Genomic DNA, 6000 nt, shown 5'->3' with positions numbered 1-6000 from the left:
CTCTGCTCTGCGAAGTCATCAGGACCGTCCTTGTTCTCCATCTTGGCTCCTGCTTATCTTACACAAGGGTTATGCAACTTACAGATATATGGCTTGAGCAGATAACCTATAAGTGGTTAAGCGGGATTAGAGATTAAGCGCATACAGGCCCTTAGACCCCTCTTGTCTAACACCTTGCAATTGGCAGCAAAGCAAAACGTTAGGTGGCTTTTGCAAGAAGCGAGAACTATATACATACCATTCTGCTTCCTCTAGGGCTACAGTTATGTAACAACAAACAGAATGGTTAAAGGTTATGAGAAATATGTTCATTTGATTCGTGTCAATATGGGACAATGGATGGATGTGCAATAGGTGGCGAGGAGTAGGGTGTGCTTATTCAAGACAAGTGATTGTCTTAGTTTAAGATCTCTGTGAAATGCAAAAACGTAAACCTGCGAAATGCCTCATGATGCTACTAACCAGGAGCCCCAATTGTGAAATGTGTTCACCTGATACATGGCAACTATAAAACAATGTTAGGGCCGCACAGTGAAATATGACCTTCTCTGTATACGTAACCTTTAACCATCGTTCTTGTATAACCGTAGTCCTAGAGAAAGCAGAATGGTACGGATAAAGTTCTCGCTTCTTGCAAAAGCCACCTAACATTTTGGGTTTTTTTTTTCTCTTCTTCTTTGCTTTACTGCCAGTTGCAAGGTGTTAGACAAGAGGGGCCTAGGGGCCTGTATGCGCTTAATCTCTAATCTCACTTAACCACTTTTAAGTTAGCTTGCTCAAGCCATGTATCTGTAAGTTGCATAACCCTTGTGTAAGATAAGCAGGAGCCAAGATGGAGAACAAGGACGGTCCTGATGACTTCGCAGAGCAGAGTCATGATGACTTCGCTAGTTTTCTGGGGAGGTGAAAAAGTCATCACAAGGAAGACATGCAGCCTTCATCCGCGAGACCCCTACTCACGACCACCAGGAGACACTGCGCACGCACAACTTAGGGGGGGTTAGGGGTGGAGACTATGGAGATGACTTCTCTGAGCTCATTGTAATAAGACCACCTCTTCTCAGAAATAATTAAGAATATGTGTTAGTAAAAGAAATACAAACCAGAAATAGGAACTATACGGTGTGCGTCTTGTTGGAGCGGAGACTCCCGGCGCACCCAGCGCTGTTTGTTTGCTTTTATTCGCCTAATAAATTGTAAACTTTAATTGGAGTTCTGTTTGGGACTCACTCATTTATCACAGTTATATATACAAAGAAGGTCATATTTCACAACTGGGGCTCGTGGTTAGCAGCATCATGAGGCATTTCGCAGGTTTATGTTTTTGCATTTCACAGAGATCTTAAACTAAGACAATCACTTATCTTGAATAAGCACACCCTACTCCTCGCCACCTATTTGCACACCCATTGTCCCATATTGACACGAATCAAATGAACATATTTCACAGGACATAATTTATTACCAGAACGTTCTTCAGGTATAGGCAGTCTCTTAACATATGACTATATCTGAAGTCACTTTGTCTGTCAAAAGGTAAAGGGTAAATGAGTTATAAGGGTAGCTGGGTCATCAGAAGTCGTTCTCTTGGACCCAATGTTAGTAAAAAATATCCTCAGTCTTCCAAACAACCAAAGTCCCAAAAGGCCACAAATCCTAGCTTTGCAACAGGCCAACCTATTCAACACAAAGGTCAGTATCATTAAACAGAATAAACAACCAATCCTATAGCCAGAAATGACAGATCTGCCTAGGAGGCGAAGGAGTCATGCGGCTGTCTCTCTGGGTCTCCTTTCACCCCACACTCGCACAGTCCCAGACTTCTTTATACAACATTAACTCCATACACACATATGCACACATATGTCTGTACAGTGCATGCACCTGTGGGACCAGGCAAAAATCACCCCAAAGCAAGGGAAGCCACGAGATAAGCCATTACCAAACAGTAGGGATGCAATAGCTGATCAAACCGAGCTCTTCTGAATGGGTACTGTCATCTGGACCCATAGTCTTCCTCCTCACTGCCTTGCAGGAAATACTATTTTCGTCAGAGATTACCCACAGCATGTAAGAGAGAGGTCCTGCTTCTACCTTCAGCTCTTGCTCCCGTCTCACCAATTTCTGCCAGTCAAGGCTGGGTTAAAACCCATGCTTATTCCTTCGCCCTCTTTCTTACTGGCTGAAGATGCATAGGATGTGTTCCCACTAGCCCTCCTTGGCATCGGTGCCCAATGCTCCCAGCCCAGGGACCATGCTCAAGCACGTGGCGAGTGGTCTGCCCCACCTCCACCTCCCTTTACTGCCCACGGGGGTTGCGACCCACTAATCCTCCTGCAGGAGCAAACATGGCAGCACACTACTAAGAAGAGGGGACGCTCTTCCTTTTGAATTATGTTAACCCATGACCCCATCCACCTATCTGTGGCCATTACTGGAAGGTAAACAATTCTCAAACAATTTCTTTTCAAGGAAACAAGGAATTGTTTAGACAGCTCAAAATCAAGTACTTTGCATAATAAAACAGTGCAGCTGTTTGCATGCTTATTTTTTTTTTGTAACTCTGTTAGAAGTATAGTACATGTGCTTAGAGTCATACTAATCTCTGAAGGGTTTGATGGGCATACGATCCGACTCGGAAAAACAACAGCTGTAACGCCTGGCTGTGAATCCAGAAGAGAGACCTGCCTTGTCCTGCGTGTAGCACAACACAGCCAACGCCAGCTCTGCCGTGATACAGCAACCCCGCTTGTTACTACCCGAGTGACGCCTGTGGCACGTCCCAGCACAACATGGACCTCGGAGCTGCGAGCCCGAGCTGCCACAGCAAGAGCTCAACAGCAAAGGCTGGGAGACATGAACGTGCTGGCTGCGGAGACTCCTGCCACGCAGCACCAGCACTTGCATGTTCTTTCACTTTTTAAAATTACTTTAATAAGCTTTCAATATGAAAGAGATTATGTAAAAACGCATTCTAGACTGCTGTTCATGAATTTAAGATGCCCACATTAATGCAGAAATAAAACCAACTACCTGTCTGGTTTTATAATAAAGGAACTGAGGGTCGAGACAAGAACAGAGAGGGAGCACTCACCAACCATGGTCCCGGGCAAAACATGACTCAGGATTTTTTCTTAAAACAAAACAATTTATTCACAGTTGCTTAAACAAAGACAAAAGGAAACAAAACCGGTTACTTGAGAGGATAAAGAGTAAACAAGGCCAGATTCTTAAAACAACACCTCCCCACCCCCTTTTTCCTTTTGTTCCTGGCTCTACCTCCCCCCCAGCAGCACAGGGGGACAGGGAATGGGGGAGTGCAGGTCAGTTCATCCATGTTGTTACTGCTGCTCCTTTCTTAAGGCGGAGGAGTCCTTACACCATTTTTCCCTTGCTCCAGTGGATCCCCTACACACGAGAAAAACCCACAAACTTCTCTCAGTCTGAGTCCTACCCGCAGGACACAATCCTTCCCCATCGGATTACTCCAATGCGGGCTTCACCACAGTCTCGGATTCTTAGGGAGCTGTTGCCACTTGCTTCGGCGTGGGTCATCCCACAGACTCCAGATGCCTCATGACCTCGTTGTGCATTCCATGCCCATTATTAACAGTACCTGGTCATGCATCCCTGCTCCACGACCTCTCCTGGGCTCAGGTATCTCTTTCCCCAACGTGGGCTTCTCCACGGGCTGCGAGTGGGTCTCTGTTCCGCCGAGTCTATCTTGGTTGCAGGGGGGGTCGCCTGCCAGCTCACCACCAATTGCAAGGGAAACCTCAGCTCCAGCGCACCTCCTCCCGCTCCATCTTGACTGATCTGGTGTCTGTGTGGCCGTTTCTCTTAGATCTTAGTCCTCCCTGGGTGAACTCGGCCCGGCGGGCACCCCGGGAGCGGGGTGCTCCCCGAGTTCCCCATGCCGCTCCGCCGGCGCCATCTTGAGCACGTGGCGCCAGCTTGGCCCCGGGTAGCTGCCCGGCCGGGGGCCAGGGAGCGAGGGCAGCGCCCTCCTTCCTTCTTGCTTCTGGGCAAAAGACCTTTTCCCGTCCCTTTGTCTCAACTTAAATGGGCAATTCGCAGAGGCGCCAATGTGGCTCAACCCCCCGAGGGGGATGGGACTCAGATCTGGTGGCACAGGGAGCAAATCACCTCTCCTGCCACCAGAACACCCCCCCACATCAAACTATCACACTACCATATCGAAAGTTAAATGCTGCAAATAGCTATGAAGTATGAAGAGAGGATGATCTCAGCTGAGACTTGACAGACTCGGGTTTTGTTCTCGTTTCTGCCCTTGACCTGCTTGGTGATTTTGAGTAAGTTGTTGCTTTCTCTCTATTCTTTCTGGGTCAGGGACTGCCTGTCATTTTGTGTTCATATAGTCACTGGCATGAAAAGCCTCAGTGCTAGTAAAGATCTCTGGATACTACTACAATGCGAACAATGTTTAAATACCTGTTAAACAAACAATGAACCCAGAGACTTTTTTTTCCCTTGGTAAAAAAGTACCATGTTGCAATGAGTGAAAACTTACATGTTTTATACATAAATAAATATATACATATATACGTGCATTTACCCCAACCACATGTATTCAAATATGTTCCTAATTAAACTCTTAATATATTAAAATCTCATTTCTAATAAAAAGTATTGATTTGCTACACCTTTAAGATTTTACTCTGTCTTCGCATATACTCAACTCAATGCATTTTTTTTAAAGCCATCATTATCTCAAGCACATGGCGCAGAATTGTATTATGTTACAATGAAACCCCATATTTTTCAGCATGTATTTGAAGTGGTTAACATTTTTCTCTCCAAATCAATCTGCTTCTCAGCAATGCTGAAATAGGCCTTTTTCTAGTGTTTTAGGTAACAATTCTGCCTTTTCCTTACCTCTCCCTTGCCTACGTGTGTAAATGTCCATTTATAAGCTGCTAGCTGATAACTTATGCCAAACTTAATCGCATACATTTGCAGCATAAGCTGCAAAAGTACATCACTACGTGCCTTAAGACTTTAAAATCTCTCTTGAAATGTCTGACAGAATCCCTCCAAAATTATACTGGAACTATTCAATAGTTTATTTGCATGACTGTACAGTGAGGCTTTTGTTCTTGCTGTTGGCACTTGATTGCTGATATAAACGTTGAGGTTTGACTTGAAAGGGCAAAAAGTTCAAGGCACTTTATTTTTTTTTCTCACAGTGGGCAAGGAATTGATGCTGTATCTGCTAACCAAAAGTAAGGATCAAGGAACTTTGGAATAGGAGATGAGTGCTATGGACCACATTAAAAACCAAATAAAATGAAAACATTGAAAAATGAAAAAACATTGATAGCAATGGAAGCAAAAGGAATGTGAAGTCTTAAAAACTGGTTGCTGGGTAAGCCATTGAGTTGTCTGAAAGTTTTGAGGGCTTGTAAAGTTGGCAGTATCCATCGTTTTGGATGTCTGATCAAGCTCTAATTCAAAACCAGTAAGCAATGACACACACATTGCTTTTGATTGTAGTGTACAGACACCTACTGAGTCAGAATATTGGTTGTAAAATCCGACACTTTCTGACAGGTGGAAAACATATTTAAAATATTTGGCTTGGTTTTTGGAAGAAGACAACAGTATTAAAAGACGAAGTTTAAACATGAAAGATTGAAACAGGTTTTTTCTGATTTTTTTTCCTTTGGATGGCATGATATTTATTATTTCTTAACAATGACAAAGCTAAAAGATTCTGATGCATTTGACAATGTTTATCATGACAAGAACACAAGGTAAGAGCAGCAATATTGAATGACTTGTCCAATGTGGTCATTAAAAATTCTCATCTTAGTGAATTTTAATTGGACTTTTTTTCTTTTTTTTTTTACAAAAAAGGACTTTATAATTAGATATTGTTAGCATTTTCAAGGTTCTGCTGGATTGGGAGGTGGCTGCTTTTTGTTTACCAGTTCAAGTATCCCTCTGGAAACAGAGCTGCAACTTTTGAATTGTAATTCT

Source organism: Tauraco erythrolophus, chromosome 3 (assembly GCF_009769465.1).
Source record: "Tauraco erythrolophus isolate bTauEry1 chromosome 3, bTauEry1.pri, whole genome shotgun sequence".
NCBI classification, from domain to species: Eukaryota; Metazoa; Chordata; class Aves; order Musophagiformes; family Musophagidae; genus Tauraco; species Tauraco erythrolophus.
This window is presented reverse-complemented; position numbering follows the sequence as displayed.